Genomic DNA, 13,665 nt, shown 5'->3' with positions numbered 1-13,665 from the left:
CCTGACGATTTCCGTTTTGCGCCGAATTGCCCCGGGATTGTGGCGCACAGGATTGGATTTTGGCGCATTTTGCACGCAACAGAAATGGGGGGGGAGAGCCATCGGACGACCCAACGGGTTCGGACAAACGGTGGAATTTAAAAACGCAATTGTGTCGCAAGATCAACACTCGGGAAGAAGCATGTAAACTCGACAGATACAGGAACTCGGGCACATGATCTTCATGAATCGCGCTGGACTCGAATCCTCGTCGGACAACACACCGCGGGATTGGGACAGGACCGGATAAGTAAATCTGCCCCATTATCTCCCTTCTGGACTACAGCAATATTCTATTTTGTGGCCTCTATGCTTACTCTAAGACCCCTACTTTGTATTCTTAACTTTGCTGCCCACCTAATCTATCTCCCTTCACTTGTTAACCATTGCATAGCGGATCCACATTTAAATCTAACCTGTCACCAGGATTATCATTTTTAGCTGGTGCCAGGTTCCAATAGCTTATGACATGCTGATTTGAAAAGTGTCTTTGTCAGTATTCTAAATCATTTCAGTACTTTATTTAATTTTTTTTCACATTATCTGGCTCCCTGCCAGCATCATGTGGTGGGTGCTGTATAATCAATAATAATTGATTTATCAATTATGCAAGAAATTGGACGCACAATCTTAGTGAATGGCGGCAGCTCCGAATCCTCGTTAGACATTCCGGATCGGCGGTGTCAACGGGACGGGTAAGTAAATGTGCCCCACGGTGTGCAATAAAGCATAAGATGCACAAAAGTGACATCATAGCTCTGTATGCTACAGCATGAAAAAGTTATTAGCTTCAGAAAACAGCAAACTAGGTTTATTTTTTGTACAAAACTTTTAGAAAAGTTTATATCTATCAAAACTTAATAAAATCTATATAAACCTGATATCATGATCACCCAGACCCAAAGAATAAAGGAGAGGTGTCAGTCGGTCAATTGGAACGAGAAGCCATAAAAACAGAGCCAACAAGAAAAAGACACAAATGTGTTTTATTGACTGCATTTGGAATTGTTTTCCTGCTTCCCAGTAAACGGCATGGAATATTACATACCGCCTTTAGGAACCATAATGTTATAAAGAGAGAAGCAAAATATGGAAACGCAAAAACAAGAAAGGCCATCGGCGGGAAGGATTTAGGAAAGAAAACGAATTACCCAAAATACTGTATGTTCAGAGTCTTTCAACTCTTGGAATTATGGTCCCGCAGGCTGACTTTGGGGCAGAATGTCCTCTACGGTGTGACTGATACTTACATTATAATAATAATATTTATCTATATAGATTTATACAAATTCCATAGTACTTTACATATGGTACATATAGAAGTAAAACAAGACATCAAGACATGAGGGCCTTGCCCGCAAAAGCTTACAGTCTCAGTGAGGATGGAGCATGGTATCTGGGGCTGGATAACAGACGGGAGCACACAGGATGGCTTAGGAAAGAGAGAGTTGGAGTTTCATGTAGTTAGGCTTCCCTAAAGAGATGGGTTTTGAGAGTATGTTTGAAGATTTGGAAGTTTGGTATTAGTCTGTAGGGTAGGGCATTCCAGAGAATTGGTGCAGGTCGGGAGAAGTTCTGGAGATGTGAGGGAGAGGTTGGAATTAAGGAAGAGAGAGTAATCTAAGAGCACTAGCAAATCAAAGAGTATGGGTTGGTCAGAAGACTGAGATAAGAGAGGAAAGTTAGGTAGGTGCTGCAGGTGCAGCTTTGTGGATGAGGGGGATTATTTTAAAATATATTTGGTAGGAGACGGGCAATTTATGCAATGACTGACACAGACTGGAGCCATCTGTGGTGTTCGGTCTGACAAATATTCTAATAATTACACCATGTTGCAGAAGAGCTACTTAAATGAGTTAATATTTGTAGTGGTCAGTCTGAATCACTACTGCTCATATAATTCCACTATACGGAGAATAATAATAATTATTATTCCTTTATTTATATAGAGCACACAGATTAGGCAGAGCTGCACAAAGTATGACAAATCAGTCCCTGTCCCCATGGGGCTCACAATCTAATCAACCTAACAGTATGTTTTGAAGTGTGGGAGGAAACCGGAGGACATGGAGGTAACCCACGCAAACACGGAGAGAACATACAAACTCTAGAGAAGGGAGCTATGCCTCAAGCATAGTGTTGGTTCCACTGCAAGTGGCAACTATGAGCAGATGATTTATGAGTTTCTGGCTCTGTGACCCTCACACGTCTAGATGTTCAGATTGAATTGCGTTCAGAAACACAATTTAACCACAAAACAAGTCGCAAAAATAGAAGCCCCGGATAAGTGTTGTATTCACAAGCAGGGCCACAATTTTGCGCCCAAAAACAGAACAAGTTCTGAGTGTCGGAAAAGCACCAATATTGCTGTGCCAACACTTCATAAATAAGGCGCAAGGGGCACAGGAAGGGAAAAAAAATAATTTTGAAACTGGATAATAAATGCCCCCGTGGTGTTTGTTACCGATCGCATGTGTTTCAATTAAAACTCACATGGAATTGGACCAAGACCCTCCCCATTCTGATTGAGTTTCTAAACAAAAGTCAACCGGAAGGTGTGGACGCAGCTTCATCCTTCTGTTATTAAGGACATTTTTTAAGGTAAGCTTATCAAAATCTTTAAACCTCTGCCCTTTGGTCTTGGTACAGTCCTTTCCATGCATTATAAAAGTCTATCAGACAAGTTCATACTAAATTTAGTTCTGTGTAAACTTACGCAGAGGGCGTCTTATCTTATATCTTCTTTGTTTTCCCTTCCTTCTTACATGTTTCAGTGAGTCTCACCTAAATCCTTCATCCATTCTCCCCTCCTATTACAGAACTTCCTAACTTCCCTCCTGTCTCCCTTCTCCCTCTCTCCTCCCCATAGGCTTTGTATGTCCCAGCCTACTTTCCTACCAAACTCTGACTCACTTTGTGGACCCTTATTCCTCCAGCTGTTCTGGTTTTCTGCTGGAGCTGTGCACTTGAAGTCTGGAGCACAGACAGACGGGCCGGTCAGGTAATTGTACCCCTTTCCATATGTTTTATTCTATCTATTTCTAAGCAGCTCTTATTAATAACTTCCCTCCAGAGGCTCCTGAAACATATTGAAGTCACAATAGGCACCGGGTGTTGTGACACCACAGATACAGACCCTGTAAGCCTTAAATCCTTCTCCTTTCATATCACGTCTCATATTCACTACTTAAACTTCTAAATACTTAATCTGCTATAGTGCTGACAAGTGTAATATGGAATATGTCTGGGGGTTATCTGCTTAAGTTTTCTTAGAAATAGCCATAATAATGTTTCTTTAAATTTGGCTAATGTAATTGCAGAGATTTTGTCACTTTCTGTTAATTCTATTGTGTAAGTAAGAACAGGGCAATGTAAGCTATGAGCATGATATATAGGGTGCAGGGATCCAGCTGGCCTAGTGCAGACAACAGGTAGAACTTATTTTATCATGTACAATTTTACTATTTTTTTAAGGTTAATTTTAGACGTACTGTGTGCTGATTGGACAATAGAACTATATCAGTCAGTAATACAAGACTTAGAAATAGGAACTTTCTGTATGTGTATCATAATATGTATAGGATAGGATGTTTATAACTGGATGTACAAGCAACAGTTGCAAAATAATGCATATATAGGCGGTCCCCAACTTAAGGACACCCAACTTACAGACGACCCCTTGTTACAGACGGACCCTTCTGCCCACTGTGACTTCTAGTGAAGCTCTCTGGATACTTTACTATAGTCCCAGACTGCAATAATCAGCTGTAATGTGTCTGCAATGAAGCTTTATGGATAATCCTTGGTCCCATTACAGCTAAAAATGTTGAAACTCTGATTGTCACTGTGGCAAAAAAAAATTTGTCTGGTTCTACAGTTATGAAATATACAGTTTACAGACTTACATACAAATATACGGTTTACAGACAAATTCAACTAAAAAACACACCTATGGACCCTATCTTGTATGTAACCTGGGGACTGCCTGTACTGTGTATGTATATATATATATATATATATATATATATATATATATATATATATATATATATACAGTGGACAGTGACGGATATACACATATACATCTTTTTCAGCCTTGTTAATTCTGTATAGTCAAGTCCATCTATTGAGGGAAAGATATACTGGCCGGACCTATGCCAACCATACTTGGCAACCCGCTACTTCAAATGACATAAGTGACCTTGCTACCATAGGCAGAGTTTACTTTTCTGCTTTTATCTTGGTTGTATTTTTCAGTCCTAGAAGCAGAAACCTAAAAATCTCAGCATTTCGGATTTTAAGAAATAGTAAAAATGGACCCAGTTGATTTATAACGGGGATCAGTGAGTGTGGTCATTGTGGCCGCCATTGAGCGACACAGTAAGAATCTTCAAAAGTTGATCATAACGTTGATTAAATATTGGTAAATGTATACAAATATAAAAAACATGTATTTTTGGTTTAAATTTTGGTTAAAATGTTCAAAGAAGCATGAATCACAATCTGATATGTTGTCATTACTACATTGGACAAGATGAATGTGGTGCATATGACGGTCACTTGTGCTTTCCTTCTGTGTGTCCCCTGCCACCAATAGTCTCCTCTGTGTACTATGCTCTGACCGTGCTCTTATCTTCACTGTATAAATAACTTTTTCATTTGTTTAACTGTTTATTATTAATCTGTACTGCGCTTTTCGGCAGAATGCATTTCCTTCTACTGAATTAGACATAACCCTACTACAATCTACTACTACTATCTACTTATCCACTGTAGTGGATTTTGTCATCTATTCTACTTCTTAATCACATTATAGCTTTTTGGAACTTACACTAGATTTTCAATAGAGTATGAAGATTCGAGCTGACCTGATGTCATGGCGCCCCCTAGTGTTATTGGGCATCAGTGGACACTGGGGCAGATTCACTATTGCAGTTGTAACTCAATTGTGGCACATTTTATAGTAATTGATTACATTTTGGTAGTTTCTCTACAATTGGTCTTGTCTTCGATTCAAAAATTGGCACCAAGGTTTTGTTGTGTAAAATTCTGGACCATGATGAGCCCAATAATAGGTGGTGTGAATGTACTGTAGGGTAGGAAATGTAATAATGCGCCGGATTTATCATTCAACATAAAGTCTAAATTACTATTAGTAAATACGGATTACAGGATTTGAAAATATTGAAAAACCTATTGAAAATATAGGTTGGGAAGACTCTACGCCTATGGTGTTTACATAGCATGACAGTAGGCCCCTCGGTGACAGAGCCTCAGTGGGTCCCTTTGCAGTGAACTCACGTAACGGCATTCAGAAACTAAAACAGTCTCCTCTTCCCTAAAATATTTATTAGTTTATCATCCCAAACAGCCCTTTTATGGTTATTGAATATAAAGCCCCTATGGATTAATAAGAAACAGCCCCGCTCACCCCGATGAATTCTTTATGTGCCGCCTTATGTGTGCCCCCCAGTAGCTATGGGCCTGCCACTTGCCTGGGTATGCCCAGTGCTGGCGCCGGCCCTGAAAACACTTATTCTAATTACATGAAGATAACCACCTAAATACTGAAGGTTGCCAAGGTGCTGATACTTGTTATACAGGTGTAATATGATCACCAAGGTGCTATATATATATATGTATATATATATATATATATATATATATATATATATATATATATATATATATATATCAATACTACATATTATAGTGGCAAACTTTGTAATATACTATATATTATTAAAGAAATATTTTACTGTAGTCTTCTTTCCCCTCTGGCTTTCTTCCGTATTTATGCAGTTGATGTAAATCATCTTTCTGTCCTGTATCCACTGACAGCTGAGAGATTAAGAAGCCTGATAAAGTGTCTAATGAATTAACTCTTTACATATAGTCCCTGGATATAATTATCTCCTTAGAAAACTTAATCATCAAGGGATATATCCTCTAGGAATGGAAATAGTTCATCTTTAGCCTCCTTATCTGTCTGAAGTGGAAAGACCTCAGAATGCTCACTAGAAGAGAAAGAGCAGCAGAAATGCAAACATAAGCGATTTTCAATGCTATTTTTAATTAATTATATCACAAAGTTTACTATTATCACCTAATCTATTCATTTTCTACATGTCAAGCCTTGCTACACCTATACTGGACTTCCAATAATGAAACACTGTATAGACAGACAGTTCTATATGTCACCCATTCATTTTAATAGTAATTGCACTGCACAGTGCACTGCACTGCGGACAAACCGCAGAATTTGAAAAGCAAATTGTGTCACAAGATCAGCACTCACATGTACCGGGAAGAAGATGGTGAACTCCGGCGGACCTCAGCGGGGAAGCGACACATGCAGGAAATTGGACGCACAATCTTAGTGAATTGCGGCAGACCCAAATCCTCGTCGGATATTCCGGATCGGCGGCGCCAACGGGACGGGTAAGTAAATGTGCCCCATTGTCTGCTTTAGTTTTTATACAGCAGAAAAATTTTTTGGGGGCTTAGTGAATGGATCCATATAATAGACATATTTTGAGGGCATACTGGGAACATCATACATTGGACTGATGCAGTTTCCTAAGACTCTAATTCTAATTTTCTGCTCCATTCCTCTTATTACTCCTATGTCCTAGTCTTCATCCCCTTAATTCTACATCTTCTCAATGCTCTGGTAATAGAAGGGTGGATCTGCTGGACAGAGCCAAAAATGCTGAAGAAACTGCTGATTATACCAAATTTAGTACAGCCTCAAAATGAAAAGTGCTACTGAAAGCAGGGAATGAGAAAGTGAGGGTGAAGGAGGGAGTGACTTCTGGAGAGAAAGTATTTGGTGGGCATGAGAACGGAGTCTTGGCAGAGCTTGTACATTGGTGTAACCCTTTCCCTGCTGCAGACATCCAGAATGTAAATGTACAAGATACTCTGCTTTAGCATTAGCAATATATGTGGATATAAAGCAGTTATCACATTCTTATGACTGGCCGTGGCCCCACTATCACTCTAGTAACTGTGTTGGCACACGTACAAACCGGAACCTCAATAATATATAGGAATGACAGTAATGGCCCCAGCACTATGTAGATTTAATACAAAAAGAATGGATATAAAAATATACGGTATAAATACTTGCCAGGAATCGGAATATGCAGGCCATTATGAGGAGATTGTACATAGTGTCTTATCTGCAGGCAGCATGTTATAGAGCAGGAGGAGCTGAGCAGATTGTGAGTAGTGTCCTATCTGAGGGGAGCATGTTATAGAGCAGCAGGAGCTAATCAGATTATGAGTAGTGTCCTATCTGCTGGCAGCAGGTTGTAGAGCAGCAGGAGCTGAGGAAATTTGTACATAGTGTCCTATGTGCAGGCAGCATGTTATAGAGCAGGAGGAGCTGAGCAGATTATACATAGTGGGGCTCATTTACTAAGGGTCCAAAAAAGCGCACTTTTGTCGGGTTTCCCGGATATTTCCGTTTTGCGCCGAATTGCTCCGGGATTTTGGTGCACGCGATCGGATTTTGGCGCGCCGGCTTGCACACGACAGAAATAGGAGGATGGCCCGTCGGACAACCTGACAGATTCAAACAAACCGCGGAATTTAAAAATGAAATGTGTAGCAAGATCAAGCACTCACATGCATCGGGAAGAATAAGGTGAACTCCAGCGGACCTCACCACAGCAGCAACACAAGCTGTAAGTGTTAGTGAAACACACCAGACCCGGTCGGACAACGCACCTCGGGATCATGACGGGACCAGGTAAGTAAATCTGCCCCAGTGTCCTATCTGAGAGTTATATCATGTTATAGAGCAACAGTAGCTGAAGAAATTTGTACATAGTGTCTTATCTGTAGGCAGCATGTTATAGTGCAGCAAGAGCTGAGAAAATTGTACATAGTGTCCTATCTGCAGGCAGCATATTATATAGCAGGAGGAGCTGAGCAGATTGTGAGTAATGCTCTACCTGAGGAGAGCATGTTATAGGCTCCTCTTCCATCTCCACAGAAATAAGGGCAGAAACGTGTCCATGAACTCTGCCTGTCACCACTGTGACATCATAGTGAGCGCACGGGCACATGGACATGTCTCTTCCTGCTCTGTTATGAGTGAAGAGGAGAAGGAAGAGAAGCCGCATGGAGCATTGGAAGGTGAGTATGTTAGTTTATTTTTTTATACACTTGTGTATAAGCCGAGGTGGGTTTTTTCAGCACATTTTTGTGTATACAGTATATAATAAGTGCAAGGGTTTATAAGTGAACCATCCATCTATCCATCACCTAATCACTTTTAAGGTATTTAGGGGTTCTCTTACTGACCCCAGGAATTCTTTTTCTTCTAGTTTTTTCTTTCTGATTTGTTGTTTTTGAGAATTGCTACATTTAGTGCTGGGGATTCTCCAATAATAATATGAGCAGCTGCAGGACATTTCTTGATTTCCAGCATTGTTTAAGCCAAATATATACAAATAACTCAAGTTTATTAATTATCCTAATTTTTATAGGAGAACGTAGGTGGCCTCTTTGATTTGATTTATTTTTCCAAGTATTTTCCAGCTTTAGAAGATAGTGATTGTTTTTTTCTATTTTCTCTCATTCAGATGTGAGTACGATGTCGGCAGATGTAACAATGTACTTGGGGTCAGGAGTGAATTTGCTTTCTTTCCATTGCCACAGACTATAAATTGTTTAGCCCATTTGCAATTTCTTTTGTATTTACTATTAATGCCAGAACAATTAAGTTGGTTTCACATTGTATTTGTGATTTATGTTTGGTATGTCTGTCAGGAAAGTGTACAAGCCATGGGGTTCCCTAAGGAAGACAAAAGCCCTTCCCCCTTTTATATACATCAGTATACTACAAAAAAGAGGCAGACTATGGTACACATTTATAGAATAGGATGCTACTATATGGCATCTGCAGACACATCTATTTCATGTATACTGTACATAACTGGCGTATGAATTAGGTTGAGACCACAGCCTCATTACAATGTACAAATACCTGAACGGACAGTACAAGGATCTCTCCAAAGATCTTTTTATACCTCGGCCTGTGACCAGGACAAGGGGGCATCCTCTACGCCTAGAGCAGAGGCGAATCTACCATGACCATAGACAAAGGTTCTTTACTGTAAGAGCTTTGACACTATGGAATGAAGGTTGTAATTGCACCAAAATACGAGTCGGAAAAAATAGAAGTGACAGAAAACTGTTGGATTCACAAGCGGTACCAAAATTTTGAGCCCCAAAAAGAGAGAGCGTCGTAAAACAGCAAAATTGTGGCGCGGACACTACATAAATTAAGGTACAAGGGGTGCAAAAAGGAAACAACATGCCACTTTTCCAAAATGACCCCCTATGATACTATGATGTGGACAGAGCCTTAATTTATGCCTTAAAGAGGTCTTCCAATGCAATAAAAGTAGAAGTAAAAGTGCTCCATTTGGGAACACTAAGGCTAAATTCACACTACCGCTCCTTCCCTCAGTTAAAAAAAGTGTAGAATGGAGGTTTAATTACATTAATTGACATCAATGTAAATTTTATGTCATCCATTATGGTCAGTTTGGCACGGATCCGTTATCCATGAGTTATTTTCAAACTGAGGGAAAGTACTGCATCCGCCGTCGTTGTCAAAACGGAACAATACGATGACATAAAATGTACATTGATGGCAATGGGATTTTTTTGTGATATGTTAAACCTCCGTTAATCCTCCATTCTTTACTTTTTTAACAAAGGGAAAGAACCATAGTGTGAATGAAGCCTAATAACAAAAGGTTATTCCACTTCCTGGTGTCTCCATACACACAGGAAACAGGGGCGTAACTTGAGGGGTTGCAGAGGTTGCGGTCGCACCAGGGCCCAAGAGGTTTAGGGGGCCCTTATGGTGTCACTTTCCCATATGAGAAGACTAGTACAATAAACAATACATTATAGTCAGGGCCTGGCACAGACTTTTCACTGGGGCCCATCAGCTTCTTGTTACGCCATTGACAGGAAATGATCGAAAATGATAGATCAGCAATCACACTCAAATGATTTTGGCAGTTATGACTCTAATGTGTTGGGTAACTTAAAGGGGTTGTCCAGCTGCTAAGGTGAAATTTAAGTTTTCTTCAATCGACAGGAACTTGCTGGTAACTTGCAGATCAGTGGGCGGTCCCAGTGGTAGGACCTCTACAGATCATGAGAAAGGGCATCCGTATTAACCCAAATTAACAAATTAACTATCTCACTTTCATAGACAATAAATGGAGTAAAAGCAATTGTTTCTGACTTGCCACTCTATTAATTTGGGGTACAATTGGGGTAAAAAAAATACCCAGTTCACGTGATTTGTGGGGGTTCCCCCACTGGGACCCCCACTGATCAGCAAGTGATTATCCTATGGAGGACCCTGCCCATAAGTGCTCACACTCATATAGTTAATAAAGCAACCAGTGCGCAAAGTACAAATGTGCAGATACTACAAACCTAGAAGCTGCAAGATCTAGAAATATAAAACTTTGTTAAGTGAGTTATGAACTTTTAAAATATCATCCCTTAAAGTTTTTTCTCTATGATATTCCTGTGTAATTTTCTGAAATAGCATATAATGTTAATTGCATATATTTTTTGCATCTCTTTCTTTGATAAAGAATGTCACAGACCTTATTCAATCATCTTTACATACGAAAACCCTATTACTAATAAGAAATCTTCCAATTTTTGTCCTTTACATTGAGTGAAAAATAATATTTTTGGACTCATTCATCAAGATAAAAATGGGCCCATGTGGTAGATTTATAGTTGAATGAAGTACAGGCGGTCCCCTACTTAAGGACACACGATTTACAGACGACCCCTATTTACAGACGGACCCCTCTGTCCCCTGTGACCTCTGGTGAAGCTCTCTGGATGCTTTACTATAGTCCCAGGCTGCAATGATCAGCAGTAAGGCGTCTATAGTGAAGCTTTAATGATAATCCTTGGTCCCATTACCGCAAGAAAAATTGAAAATCCAATCCAAGTCTTCTGTTCAAAGTTTACCACTGTCTAGTTTTCTGCAGTTTTCCATGAGTTATCACCAGAATCCAGATAGTTACAACTTTTTTTAAAAAGCCACAGAAAAGTAAAAAATGTTGGCGCAAATCTATGGCTGCCCCTGAATTGGCTTTTTAATAAGAAATTAGCTTAGACCTGATGGTGACTTTTGGAGACTTTTTGCTAGTTTTGTTTTAAAAAGTTGTAAATTCAGTAAAGGCCCAACAGTACATGCCTCAATAAGATAAAACTGCTACAATACATCTGACCAGCAGAAAAGCCAAAAAAAAATCAAACTGACAAAGTCAGGCTTATAATGCATGGGGCCACATTTATCACTTTTGTGCGCCTAAGTGTAGTAGTTGCGCCTAAATTCTGGCGCACTGTTTTGCCAGAATTATCACAAGCTACAACCATCTGTGATAAGTATATTTTCTGCCTCTTATTAATCACTTTACTTTAAAACAGTTTAGGCGCAATTTTGGCGCAGTTTCGGCGCAATGTTAGATTCAGGCACTTACATGTGATCCTGCTACAAGCTCCTCTCTGCTTCTCCCACAGCCCAGAATGAAGATAACACTCACAGCAGCACCCAGGTGTGTGACACCCTGCACCCAGTGACCTCCTCAGCAGGGGCTTCTCCTGGAGGGGATCCCCCAGTGCTGGTCTCCTGCTCCACCCCTGTAATTCTGCACAGTATCCCCCTCAGAAACACTGGTGATACTGTGCAGAATTACATGGGGGGCACTTGTATGTAGTATCTGCAACATTCTGCAAACTTCTGCAAACTTCTGCAAAGTTCTGAGCTCTCTTGCTCTGTGCTCAGGAGTTTGCAGAATGTTTTGTAAATAGAAGGTGATGAACTGTAAATAGAGTCTGCAGCTCCTGTCTGCAGAGTATCTCATGTCTGTATTATATGTTCTAGTGTCTGGCTGAGCTCTGCTGCTAGAAATGAGCTGTTCTGCAAAGGGGCTCAGTGCTTTCTTCTCAGATAATGCCACCTTCGGGCTGGAGTGTTTCTGCGCCCATTTTTGCGCCTAAATGAAAACGTTGCAAGTGATGAATATCATTAGGCGCAGCAAAACATCTGGATTGGTAAGATAGATGAGGGAAAGCTGGTTATTTTTGCTAGTTTGCCGTTTAATTGCAAAAATGGCGCAAAACGGTGCGCCTGAATGAAAAGGTGCAAAAACAACAGAAAAAACGAGTGATACATGTGGCCCGTGGACTTTTAAGTGTGTTTTGATAAATTTGTACTATTCCACTTTAGACAGTAGTAAGGTTTCTTGCTGCTGGGAGAATCCCCCTCTTATTTACCATAAAAATTCATCATGATAAACCAAGGACACTTACTCATACATCAAAGCACTGTGGTAATCTTCTTATATCTTCTTATCCAAGGCCTCCTCCCTTCTAAACTTTAAATTTTAAAATTCAGGGAAAGTTCCAGAAGGGCTGCTGGAGGTATTACCAAAGACCCTCTGTGCTGCGGATTCAAGTGCTGAGTGATAAGAGGGCAAGATGTGAGTCCCACCTCCAGGTCACACAATTATCTTGAGAACAGGGGTCTGCTGTCTCCTCTACCAGTGGCCGACCCTAATGGAGTCTATGGGGAATGTTTATCAGGGCTTCTGTGCCACGTCAGTGACTTAGAAGCCCTGAAATAATTGCAAATGCTAGCTTATATGCTATTAATAGTTTATGCGATGTCCAATCCGCCACCTTCAGGCCAGTAAAGGCGTAAAGGGGTGTGAAGTGGGGCGCGGCCAGGAGTGGCCCGGTGTGGGGCATTACTCGCTGCAGCTGGCAACTTTTCACATGCCTGGTATAGAAGTACACGCTGCGCAAGACACTTAATGGGGCACATTTACTAAGGGTCCGTCAGACGTATTTCCGTCATGTTTCCCAAATTTTTCCAATTTGCCCTGAATAGCTCAGAGTTTTTGGCGCACGCGATCAGATTGTTGTGCATCGGCACCGGCTTGTATGCGACACAAATTGGGGGCCGAGGACGTTGGACAACTCGACTGATTCGGACAAACCGCAGGATTTAAAAAGCAAGATCAGCACTCACATGCACCAGGAAGAAGATGGTGAACTCCGGCGGACCTCAGCAGGGGAAGCGACACATGCAGGAAATTGGACGCACGATCTTAGTGAATCACGGCAGACCGAATCCTCATCGGACAACGCACGGCGGGGATCGGGATGGGTAAGTAAATGTGCCCCAATGCATCACGCTGTGCAAAAGGAGAGGCAGGGCTATCATATGATAAATATCCCCCTATATGCTCTGTTATTTTCAGCAATCCCATAGATTTGATTGGAGAGTATTCCCTTTTCCACAGCAAACTGAGTGTGCAGGTATGTGGGGGTGTGGAGAAGTGGTAAAATCTTCTCCTGACTGCTATTGGTGGTATATGGACACCTTTAGTACTGAACCTATGGTATGATATTCTCTGTGCCGACAAGGTGGTCTCCACTATGATCATTGACTTAGGATACTCTGTAATTGAGTAAGATAACGAGCATGTGTTTCACTAAAAAAAAAATACAAGAATCCTACTTTCCAAACTTAATTCTTAACTTTTTCTGTGTTGGACC

The 13,665-nt window shown here is 40.7% G+C and overlaps 1 protein-coding gene across 1 annotated transcript in view; it reads left to right on the top strand.

Annotated features, from left to right (window-relative positions):
• The first annotated feature begins 2,927 nt into the window (after positions 1–2,927).
• The window catches only part of CDC42EP1 (CDC42 effector protein 1), a 32,081-nt gene continuing 21,343 nt past the window's right edge, over positions 2,928–13,665 (top strand). The window contains exon 1 of the mRNA XM_072126909.1: positions 2,928–3,040. The gene's annotated coding sequence lies outside the window, so the exon portion shown is untranslated. The remainder of the gene's footprint in view (positions 3,041–13,665) is intronic.

This window comes from Engystomops pustulosus, chromosome 10 (assembly GCF_040894005.1).
Source record: "Engystomops pustulosus chromosome 10, aEngPut4.maternal, whole genome shotgun sequence".
In the NCBI taxonomy this organism is placed as follows: domain Eukaryota; kingdom Metazoa; phylum Chordata; class Amphibia; order Anura; family Leptodactylidae; genus Engystomops; species Engystomops pustulosus.
This window is presented reverse-complemented; position numbering and strand designations above follow the sequence as displayed.